The following is a 12,817-nucleotide window of genomic DNA, read 5'->3' as shown; positions in this document are numbered from 1 at the left end:
ATTTACTTTTTCTTGTAACCACAGTGTTTATATAATTTTATGTTCTGCCTTTTTAAAAAACAAATTGACATCTAATTGTAAATACTTCTCCATGTTACTACGTGTTGTAGTTAACTACTACGTAGTGCTCATGATTTAGCAGGTACATAACCGTAATCTATTCAGCCATTCTCTAGTTGTTAAACATATTTATTCTTTCTACTTTTTGATTATGATTAATAACACAGTGGTTAATAACTTCATACAGACAGCTTGTTTTACACAAATCTTTTGATTCCTATATTGTTCTTAGTGTACAATCCCAGGAATGAGATTGCTTTGTGGAAAGTTGTCATATTACTTTGGGTTCTCTAGAGAAGCAGAGCCAATAGGCTATCCACGTACATATGTACTATAAGGAATCAGCTCACGTGATTATGGGAGCTGACAAGTCCTGAGGTCTGCAATCGACCAGGAGAACCAGGAGAGCTGCTGGTATAAGTTCCAGTCTAATTCCAAAGGCCTGAGAATAAGAAGGGGCGAGGATGTAAGTTCCAGCTTGTGTCTAAGTATAAAGGAAAAGACTGATGTCTTAGCTCAAAGGCAGAGAGAACAAGCTCTTTCTTCCTGGGCTTTTATTATAAGCAGGCCTTCAGCAGACGGGGAGGACAATCCACTCAGTCAAATCCAGAAAGACCCTCCAGACACACCTCCAAATAATGTTTAACCAAATATGTGGGCATCTCCTATGAACATTTTGTAAACAAAGGTACATTTAGCTGTGTCTCCCCTTTTCTGTGTGTGGACAATGTGGGGCGCCCAGCTTGCAGAACACCCTGCACTTCATTTCTTCACACACATCCCATAAATCTTTAGGCAGCACCTAACGACTAGTCAGTACCAGACGCTGTGTCAGGCACTGCAAATGCAAAGATGAGTGGGACATTGGCTCTACTTTGTCTAATTCAGTGTTGCTCAAACTTGGACGCATGTTAAAAAATACCTAGCCCTAGCTCAGCACCTGTAGCTCAAGTGACTAGAGTGCCAGCCACATAGCAGAGCTAGCAGGTTTGAATCCAGCCCAGGTCCACCAAACCACAACTAAAAAATAGCCGGGCGTTGTGGTGAGCACCTGTAGTCCCAGCTTCTTGGGAGGCTGAGGCAAGAGAATCGCTTGAGACCAAGAGTTGGAGGTTGCTGTGAGCTGTGACCCAAACTTTTGGGTCTTGTACCAGCCAGAGTTCCTCACAACACTCTACTGAGGATGACATAATGAGACAAAAAAAGAAAAAGAAAACAACTCTAGGCCTAGATGTCACTCCAGAACACTAAAGGCAGAATCTCTGGGCAAGGATTGTGGGCAATATAGTCTTTAAATAAATGGTCAAGGTGACTGATTCTAATGTTCAGCCAGGCTTGAGAACCATTTATATAACTGATCTTAGATCAATGAACAGTTCTGAGACAGCCATCAAGAGACTGGGTTTATGAAGTTCTTAAGCAACTTTATGAGCAGAGGTGGCTTCTAGTTCATACCCTGGAAGCACAGACTGGGTTGACACCCTGGGAGGCCATAGGCCCCACCGACCTGCCAGTTGCTGACACAGATCAGCAGTTTCAGGTATCCCCAGTGGAATGTTCTGCTGGGTTTCTCCCCCTTAAGGGGGGTTTATACTTTCTGATCAAACAAACTTTTGGGTCTTGTACCAGCCAGAGTTCCTTATTTGATTTCGTGTCTTGCCTTCTTGAGTTTGCACGCAATTCATGCTGAGCCCTGAAACCTTGGGGTTTGAGGCAGGAGAGCAGGTCACCTGGCTGCACGGCCCCTCCCAGCATGAAAGGCTGGACAGCAGCTTCCTGTTTCCACGGAGGGGTCTGAAAACTAAGGATTAGAATGAATTGAAATACATAAGAAAGGAAAGAAAATCTGGCTCAGGAGGGTAAAGATTACAGAGAGACAAAAGAAAATAAATCTAGGACTCAGGAGGGTAAAGATTACAGAGAGACAAAAGAAAATAAATCTAGGAGAACAGACTCCCAGGTTTCCCAAACTCTTTCACAGAAGCATGAATGGTGTAAAACTACAGAAATGCAGACTATGAGCAGGGGGATCTTATCTTCCTCCCTCTACTTTCTCAGGCATCTTCCCTCCTCAGTGCACATTCTCACATGCAAGACACCTGGATGATCCGGAGGCGGGAGGCACACTCAGGAATCACTGGCCCCAGGTGACAGCCCAGGTGCACCCCCCCAGGTGTGCAACCTTGCCCAGGTCTCTCCCCATCTGTGCTGGGAGTTTATGATGGGACCTTTGTTAGGTCACTGGGAGGATCTGATGAGATGAGGCCTCAAGAATGCGGAGTCTACTATCCACATTCCAAGCTGTGATCAGATCTGCAGGACCACAAGCCCCCTGCTGTCGCCTCCACCTTTCATGTGCACAGCAGTCACCTGGATATCTGGTTTGACAGTACACTCAGGGCACAGGGTCTCAGCTTGGGAAGGTGAAAGGTTCTGGAAATGGATGGGCTAAGGTTGCACACTGATGGGAATGTACTTAATGCCAAGGAACTGTGCACTTCATTGTGGTTAAATGGTAAACTTTGTGTTAGGGTTTTTTACTACAAAATTATTTTTTAAGCATGTTCAGTAGCATTGCTTGCAAACTCCTAGGTAAGACATTGACACCAGTTACATGGCCCCCCCTACTATGGGCTTGTAGCAGTGCACAAGTAGGTCTCACCCATTACAGGTGACTACTGCATTGCTCTGTCCCTGGCTCTGGGCTACCCACAGTGACAGCATGCTACTCTGGTCTGCACCTAATGCTCCTTGTTGTCCCCTTCCGACAACACCAGGCTGTTGGCCAGTAGACATTCACACGTCATCAGGGCTGTGCACAGAGGACGGCACGTCAGGGCCCCTCACGTCTCCCTGTTTCCACTGCTTTTTTTTTTTTTTTTTGGCTTCTTAAAAAATTTTATTTTGTTGCTTATTTTTTATTTCTTTACTTTTTCTTTCTTTTTTTGTTGAGACAGGGTCCCACCCTATGCCCCTGAGCAGAGGGCAGTGGGCATGGTAGCTCACCACAACCTCAGACTCGGGCTGCGGGCACCCCGCTGCCTCAGCCACCAGAAGCCACTGGGATTACAGGTGCTCGCCACGACGCCCGGCTGGGTTTTTCCATTTTTTTCATGAGTTGGGGTCTCACTGTGGCTCAGGCGAGTCGCGATCCACTGCTCTTTCTAAGGCCAAGTCCCCCAACCAAATGCTCCCACGTCACCTTACTCCTTGCTCCAGTGACGTCACGGTGCTGTCCAGGGAGGCCCTGCAGCCTAAACAGGCCACAAGCGCTTTGCCCGTGGATTCTCACGCTCCTCCAATCTGGAGGGGGGAGGCGACTCCAACTGTGAAGGTTTCCCTGTGTTTCACCATTGGGACTGACAGGCACCTGGACGACTGTGAGGTCATGTCTGTTGGTGGCGTCAGATGGCACTTTGGAACTCTGACCATCGGTGTTCAGTCCTCGCTGATACTGACTGGCAACTGGAAACAGCTGGGAGCCCCAAAAAGCCACCTGTGTGAGCTGCACAGCCCACAGTCCCCGAGACCAGCTGTCCTCACAGGCGTCCTCCCTAATCTCCCAGCAGGAGATCGCTGTTCCCGAGACAGCTACACACAGGCCCCAAATTAGTGCTGACAGCTGCCTCCTATTCGGGAAGCTCGTGGACGTTGGCCTTGGCCTCTCATTATTACTCTGTTTCCTCAGAGAAATGTGTCCATTTCGCGAGCTTTTAGGAGAAAGCACAAGGTCCTGGGGCCATCCTGACTTCCACTCAGATAGTCTGAGTCTGTTGGTTCTGCCATTCTTAGAGGGAAGCACATTGCGTGACCCACCAGTCGGCTCCTGCCCTGGACGGCCCAGCAAGCAGCAAACCAGGTGCTCAGGGTGTCAGCTCAGGGACGGGAGGACATGGGACAGGGTCTCCAGGCTCCAAGTCCCTTAGACCTGTGGTTCTTCACATTAAAACCATCTCAGGAGGTCTTTTTAAAAGGATTGAGCCCCGGGCCTCACGCTAGATCACTGAATCAGAGGGTCTCAGGATGGAAGCTGGCGTCAACAGCGGGTTTCAAAGGCGAGTCTCATGTATGGCCACAGCCAGAACCTCGAACTCAGAGGACATAAGGACTCCCAGGTTTTCATTAGGAAATGGAGACACTGGGGGCTGAGCTCAGCAGCGGCTTCAGGGACCAGAATTGCCGGCCTGTTCACACCCAGACTGAGGATGATTTGCTGTTGTGTAACAGCACAGCAGAGGCCCACAGCTCCCTGAGGACCCCGTGTGCTGCTGATTTATTCTGGGGAGGACAAGGAGGAAGAGGGGTTTGGAGTGCCTCCCTCACCGGACAAGCTCACGGAATATTGACTGAGGACACTGAATTTTCACAGAAAGAGGATGTTAACTAGAAAGAGAATTTTGTAAGTTACTGTCTTTACCTAAGCATAAGTTTGGAATCAACTGTTCCATAAAATACAGAGAAAATATAACAGAATTTGACAGATAGTTAACACATTTAATGTGTTAGAGATTAATGATTAGAGATTAAAACGTGATTTCTGGAATTCCTCATCACATCATCTCACACACACACACTGATAACTCACACACTTCACCCCCAATTAAGAAAACTGTTTTTACACACATCAGAAAAATGAGATGTCTAAAGATGAAGTTTTTATCCACATGACTTATAGTCTCTGAATTCATTGTCATGGGTACTTGTATAGCCATATTCTAAGCACAGTTCTCTATATCTGGACAAAGACCAGCTTTGTAAAAAATGCTGAATTAGTCCCAGCTACCCAGGAGCTGAAGCAGGATGATCAGTTGAGGCCAGGAGTTCAAGGCTATTATCACACCTGTGAATAGCCACTGTACTGCAGCGTGGGCAACAGAGCAAGACCCCAGATCCAAGAAGAAAAAAAATTCTGAGTCAGAGTCCCCAGGAAAGGCCCCTTAACTTGTAGATGGCATGATCCTTCCCTATGGCTGCTGTTACAAATACCACATAACTTTGTAGCTTAAAACAACACAGATTTATCCTGCAGAGTTAGAGGTTTGACGTCCAACACAGGCCTCACGGGCTAAAACCAGGAAGCCAGCAGCCCTGCCTTCCTCTCTGGGGTCTGGGAGAGAATTTGTTTCCTTGCGTTTTCTGGCCTGTGGGCTGCCCACGCGCCCTGACTTGTGGTCACTTCCTCCATCATCAAAGCCAGCAAAGGATACTGGGTTTCTTCTCATACCACCAAGCCTGACCTCTTCTGCCCCCTTTCCACAGCTAAGGCCCCTGTGATTCCAGGAGCCACCTAGATAACCCAGAAAACATCTCATCATCTCAAAGTTCCCCATTTAATTTCATCTGCAAAGTCCCTTTTGCCATGTTAAGTGATGTTCACAGGGTCCAAGGATTAAAACCTGGACATCTTTGGGGAGGGCTATTATTCTGTCCCCCTCTGACAGCTAAAGCTCCCCAGATAAATCTGAGGTCCTGTCCATGGCCTATTTGGGAATCACTGGTGGATGTCAAGGACTCTGCTCATCTCTCTCAGTCCGAGGCAGCTTTCCTTGTAATGACGTTCCTGGGGCTGCCCCATGTTTCTTTGCCTTCTTACCCAACCCAGCACTTCAGTGGGGATGGACATTTCAAGATGGTTTTGGGGGCTCAGCGTCTGTAGCTCAAGTGGTCAAGGCACCAGTCACATACACTAGAGCTGGCCGGTTTGAATCCAGCCCAGGCTCGCCAAAGAACAATGACATCTACAACCAAAAAATAGCCTCGTGTTGTAGCGGGTACCTGTAGTCCCAGCTACATAGCAGGCTGAGGCAAGAGGATCACTTAAGCCCAAGAGTTGGAGGTTTCTGTGAGCTGTGACACCACAGCACTCTACCCAGGGGGACAGCTTGAGACTCTGTCTCAAAAAAAAAAGAAGAAGAAGAAAAAAGATGGTTTTGGGGGGGTTTGTTGAGACGGAGTCTCACTCTGATACCCTGGGTAGAGTGCCATGGCCTCAGCCTAGCTGACAGCAATGTCAAACTCAAGGGCTCAAGCCATCCTCCTGCCTCAGCTTCTCAAGTAGCTGGGACTTCAGGCACCACCATAATTGCCCTGCTAAATTTTTTTTCTTTAGTAGAGACGGGCTCTCACTCTTGCTCAGACTGGTCATGAACTCGAGATGAAGGGATCGGCATACCTTGGCTTCCATGAGTGCAAGAGGTACAGGCCTGAGGCACCATGTTCAGCAAAGATGATTTTTATTTATTATCTCATTGGTATTTGTTGAGTAACCCTATTATTAACTTTCCTCATTTTTCTTGGAATTTGGAACATTCTACCAAATTGTTCAATTTGATTATAAACCCTTAGTGATCATCAAACACCTCCTTTGATATTATTTAACTGGGGCATAGTTAAAACAAAAGTATATTCACTATGGTCTCAGTCATAAAACATATGTTTAAGAACATAAAGAAGTTAAACGACCGGGGCAGTGCCTGTGGCTCAAAGGAGTAGGGTGCTGGCTCCATATACCAGAGGAGGTGGGTTCAAACCCAGCCCCGGCCAAAAACTGCAAAATAAATAAATAAAATAAAATAAATACATTAAAAAGTTAAACTACCAGTGGTTAAAAATATTTCTTTTAGACATGGGGCCTCACTGTGTTGTCCAGTCTGGTCTTAAACTGCTGGCCTCAAGCAATCCTCCCACCTCAGCCTCCCAAACTACTGAGATTACAGGCCAGCCACCATGCCCTGCCAAACCAGCAATTAGCTAAAATATGTTTTTACTTGGGCCTTAACTGAGGGGACTAAGTCTTGTTACTTCAAGTCAAGAAGCAGATTTCTTAGAAGACCCAGGTAAAGCAGGGACAGAACCCGAGTCCAAAGCACAAGAACATGGGGTCGTTTGGCCACTCCCCTTGGAACTGGGGAGAAGCAGCATAGTGCGGGATCCACAGTCATCATTGAAAGAGTAGCAGCAGAATGTTCTAGATTATTATTCTAAAGCAATGTCCATAACATTACTCAGCAAATTATTCTCACTTTTGAGAGAAATACAGCTTTTAAAATCCACTAAGCTCATTGACGTCTACTGATGTATATTTTAATATTTTTTCATAAATGTAACATACAATTCAAATAATGTGTTACATGACTTTTTAAAGTCTATACTGTTCCAGACATAAACTACCATTAACATCTTTTCAGAATTGTTTACACATAAATTTATTAGTATACACCATTTTTTGAAGAACATGTGATGTTATATGATTTGTTCCCCACTTTTTTCACCTATCGATTATACCTTGATCATGTTTTTCATAATCTTACACACGAATCTACTTGGCTCTTTCTAATGACTACCTAGTACACACCATTATACGGGTGACCATTATTATTTGACTAGTCCTCACGTGCTGGACACTTAGAGTACATTTTTTCAACATTCTGAACAGCACTGCACTAAATACTCTGTCCATCTGTCAGGGTCGCATGGCCAGGACACATTCCTGGACGTGGAAGTGCGGGACCAACACTGTGTGTTCCACGCTTCCAACCTGGAATCCATCTGTATTTCCTCTTCTGTGAACTGCTTATTCATGTTCTTGAATAAGCAGTATAAAATAAGTAAATGAAATAATAGTATTTTTTCTACTATTTTTCTATTTCTTTTCTTATTTATTTTAAGGTCTTTATATGAAGAAAATTGGTCCTTTGATATGTGAACTGAGAGCCCCCTCATTCTGATGTTTTCCTTCTCACTTTGTTTACTATTGAAGTTGCCTCTTCCCTGGATAGAAGTGAAAGCCACCGCCTTGAGGTTTCTGCTTCCGTGTTCTGGCTTCAGATTCACCCACCCACGTGAACTTCCTGCACCCCCACTAGACGTGCAGACTCTCCTGCCCCTTCCTGCCCGGCATTCTTCAGTCGAACTGCACTGTCCTCATCCCCCAGAGCCCCAGATCATTTCTCACGTCGTGTTTTTGCTCACACTGTCCCCTCTGCCTCAAGCGCCTTCTCTGTCCTTCCTAGGAGAATAATGCTCAGCACTTAGGGTCCCGTGAAGTCGTCTTCTCCCCCAGGAAGCCTCTGAGCTAGGGGTTCCTTTTCTGCACCCCATGGACAGGCTGTGCACACCTGTATCCTCGCACTGTCCCACTGGGTTTTAATTATTCATGAATCGCCCGTCTCCTCTGTTAGACTTTCCCGTCCTCAATGCACAAAGCAGCTACCATCCACGTCTGTGTCCCCAGTGCATGACATCTGCTAGCCTCACAAGAAACGTTTGCCAAAGGAAGGAGAGAAGACGGGGACAGGCAGGCTCTGGGGGCGAGGCCCCTCTCAGGGGTCCCTCCCTTGTTTTCTTCCCTCTGTGACTGTCTTCTGCTCCCTGAAAAGCATCTGAAACTCATCACCTTCTTATGTTCCAGGACAGTCCTCTGAGATCCTTCATGGCTTTTTATAATAGGAGGAAATAAATAATCTTTCAATTCCTATTTGTATATTTTCAAACTCCATACCACAGTATTTACTACAGTAAAATAGTTCCTTAGCCCAGATTTGGAAGCAGCTATTACAGTATTACTAAATCTGCTATTTGCGTAGCCTTTTGCAATTTTCATGTCACTTTCATATAAACGTTAGTTGGTCTTCAGAACCCCTTAGGGTAACGAGAACCAGTGATTGTGAAGGAAGAAGCCTGTTGTGTGACAAGAGTGATGCGTGTTGGAGTGAAACCCCCGTGATGATCAGCGTTTGACTCTCACATACCTAAGTGTCCTGTTCTCAGCTCGCTAGAAAATGGTCGTAGCAGAGATAACCCTGATAAAGATGCTTATCTAACCTCCCCAAGTGGTCACAAGCCTTGGCAAAATCCAGCACATATTTTACCCTAAAAGCTTGCTTTATAAAGGCCAGCAAGGCAGGTAGCAGGCACCAACGTCCTTCAGCCACTGAGACATCGCTTCCGTCTGTAAGTGCTTTTTCATTACTTCTTCCTGAGGAACGGGGTGTGTTAGGCTCTGTCTTTGTTAAATCATAAGTGTACATGAATGCATTTATGGGGTACAATGTGCTGATTTTATATACAATGTGGAATGCTTACATGAAAACTGATTAACCATCTCCTCGCTTACTTATTTGTTGTGGTAAGACATTTCTAGTCTATTCTTAATAGTTTTGAAATGTACCATTGCATTATGTCCATTAGGTGAGGTCCCACCAAATACCCTCCCTCCTTCTGACCTCTCCCCTCCCCTCATGTCTCCTTCCTCTTCTCTCCTTTTTTCTGGACTATAGTTATGTTTTACCATTTATAAGAATGTGCAGGTGATTATTATTGATTTCATAGGAGTATTGAGTGCACTGGACACTTTTTCCCCATTCTTGAGATATTTTACTAAGAAGAATATGTTCCAGCTCCATCCAGGTAAACATAAAGGATGTAAAGTCTCCGTCCTTTTGTGGCTGTATAGTATTCCATGGTGTACATATACCACAATTTGTTAACCCATTCATGAGTCAGTGGGCACTTGGGCTGCTTCTATGACTTGGCAATTGTGAATTGGGCTGCAATAAACATTCTACAAGGAACTAAAAGTAGTTTACTGTTTGATCCTGCAATTCCTCTACAAGGTATATACCCAGATGATCAAAAATCATTTTACAACAAAGAAATTTGCCCCCTCTTTCTTTGGTCTCTGGGCTCCCCCAGCCTCTCTGGAGCAGGTTTGCAGAGCCCTGGTCGCCATGGGACAGATAGCAAGCCCAGTTCATAGATGGACAAACTGAGGTCAGAGAGGCTGGAGTCCCGGAAGGCCACACAGCTACCCCCTGTGGAGCCAGGCCTGCCTCTCAGGCCCCTGACTCTGCTCCCAGTGCTCTCCCTCCCGCTGCGGTCTGTCTCTCCACACCTGGCCGAGGGTGGAGTTTGATTCATGGCTGTTTTCATCATGTGGGTCTCTGTTCCCAGCAACCCCACTGGCATCTGTTATGAATGTCAAACTCTGGGAGTGACCCAGTTCAGAAAGAGTTTCTGCTGGGAGCCTGGTGGCCCACACTTGTAATCATAGCTCTTTAATGCCAGGCAGGAGGATCATTTGTCACCAGGAGTTCAAGACCAGCATGAGGAAGAGTGAGACCCTGTGTCTGCAAAATTAGAACAAATTAGCCGGGCATTGTGGCAGGTGCCTGCAGTCCCAGATACACAGGAGGCTGAGTCAGGAGGATCACATGATCCCAGCAGGTTGAGGTTGCCTGAGCTAGGCTGACACCACTGCACTCTAGCCTGGGTGGCACGTTGAGGCTCTATCTCAAAAAAGTAAAATGACATAACATAATGTAAAATTAGTGTTCACAAAGAGTTTATAGTCACATAGTTACCACACTGTATTTTTTAAAAATGGAAGAGTTCACCTAACATGCTAAAGAAAAGACTAAAACAACGCATCAAAATTTACTAGTAGTTTCACTAAGTCTTCCGATTCTGAGAAAGTACATGTTTCTTACTATAACTTTCCTGACGTAGAACTTGCAGTCTGTGAAGTTCAGTGGTCTTCAGTACCTCCCCAGAGGTGTGAACCCTTCCTCACACTTCCAACAGACTCTCACCACCCCCTAAAGAAATCCCAAATGCATCAAATGCGTCAGCAGTCACCCCCCATTCCCCCTCTCTGTAGCTCCTGGCAACTATTAACTTACCTTCTGCCTTAGGGGTTTGCTTCTTCTGAATATTCATGTACACAGCAGCAGACAATGGTGCTCTTCTGGGCCTGGCTCCTTCCCGTCCTGCATAATGTTGTCAAGGGGCATGATGTTGTAGCTTGACCCTCCAGCCCTTCATCCCCGGAGATAGCTGTGTAGCTGGCACGCCCGGGATAAAGCAAGTCTTGTCCACTGGTAACTGGCCCCTGGGGCTTGAGCATAAGGTCAATGCTTTCTCCATTGCTCTGTGTTTCCAATTGGTCATAATGAAACATTGGGAAGAGGCATTAGGTCACAAGGCACTGGGAGACCAGAACCACCCTGGGAAGTGCACTCAGACACAAATGCTTTCAGGGCTGCAAAGCCGACTCTGGGGAAAGGGCTTGGACTTGGCAAAGCACTAACTGGGCTGACGTGTCGATGGCCAAAGGTGACTTCATATAAGACTAAATAACTTAGACTTTGGTAAAATGCTGTGGACCCCGCATTGATCTGTCTGCACCACAGAAGGGAAACCTGGAGAACTGGACAGTGGGGGGCTCCTCTAAAGGTGAACAGTGTTAATCCTGTCAGGCAGACTGGGAGGAGATGGGCACTCGGGGGAGGAGGGAAGGATTTCCTTATTCCCCTGGCACCAAGTCAGCTGCGGTCTGGACCCTGGGAAGGACAGCCCTGGGAGGGTCTTGGTGGGGAGCTGAGAGGCCCTTCAACAGGTGGCGGCAACACAGGCTGGGCTGGCAGTGACACGGGGACTGAAGCTCAGTCTGAGGCTCCCTCCTCAGGCCACCACCTAACTCGTCTCCCCACCGAATGGGATGAGGACAAAACCTCCTGTGTAAATGCATGATTCATGCAATTGCATTAATTTATTTTAAGTCTTTTTAGTTGAAATTCTCTTATTAGTTGAATTTTTAGTTGTATTTCCCAGCCAAGCTCCTCATACAATATGGTAATTTCTAGATGTTGCAGTTGTCACTATTTGTTAGAAAAGCCTGGAGGCTCCTGAAAGGATTAGTCATGTTCCTTGAACAAACACAAGAACCAAAAAAATCAAACAGGGATCAGGGGTCTTACCCAACCAGAGAATGAGGTGTTGCCCAAAAGGGAAACCCTTGTCCCATCTGCATGTCCCTGAAGGTCAGTAGAACTCCCTCTTTTCCCATTGTACTTTTCTTTCTTTCTTTTGCTTTAAGACATAGTCTCACTGTATGGCCCAAGCGAGAGTGCCATGGTGTCAGCATAGCTCACAGCAACCTCAAATTCATTGGCTCAAGCAATCCTCCTTCCTCAGCCTCCTGAGTAGCTGGGACTACAGCTGAGTTTTCTGTTTTTAGGAGAGATGGGGTCTCACTCTTGCTTAGGCTAGTTTCTAACTCCTGAGTACAAGATATCCACCCTCCTAAACTCCCAGAGTTCCAGGATTACAGGCCTGAGGCACTGTGCCCACACCAACATTCTAGTTCTAAGGAAACTCAGTGATGTTCAAGTTAACACAGAAAACAATTCAGAAATTTATCAGAGTAAGGTAACAAAGAGATTGAAATAATAACAAAAAATCAAACAGAAATCATAGAACTGAGAAAACATCTGCTGAAGTAAAAATGCATTAGAGGTGATCAACAGCAAATGTGAACAAGCAGAGGAAAGAATCAGTGAGCTTGAAGATCAGCTGTGAGAAAACACATGGGGAGAAACAGAAAAGAGAATGAGAAGCCACAGGGTTGCTCACGAGATTTAGAAAGTTGCCTCAAAATACAAAATCTCAGAATCACCTTAAGGCATGTGAATCATCATCTGTGTCCCAGCTGTGAAATCTGCCCCAGAGTCTCCAAGTCTCCAGTCTACACATCCTTTGCTTCCAACAGCCCCATCTTCAGCCCTGAGCCTTCACAGCTCCCCTGGGCCCGTGCCAGAACAATAACACATTGTTCTGCTTGTAGGTTGAGCGGGGAAAGATGAAGGTGGTGCTTCTGCTCGCTTTCGTTTTCATCACAGCCCAGTGCACACCAGTGAGTAACCTCTGATGTCTCTTTCTTCAGATTAGCTTGGGTCCACACACTGTGAGCTCCAGTTAT

This window comes from Nycticebus coucang, chromosome 1, assembly GCF_027406575.1.
Source record: "Nycticebus coucang isolate mNycCou1 chromosome 1, mNycCou1.pri, whole genome shotgun sequence".
Taxonomy (NCBI): Eukaryota; Metazoa; Chordata; class Mammalia; order Primates; family Lorisidae; genus Nycticebus; species Nycticebus coucang.
This window is presented reverse-complemented; position numbering follows the sequence as displayed.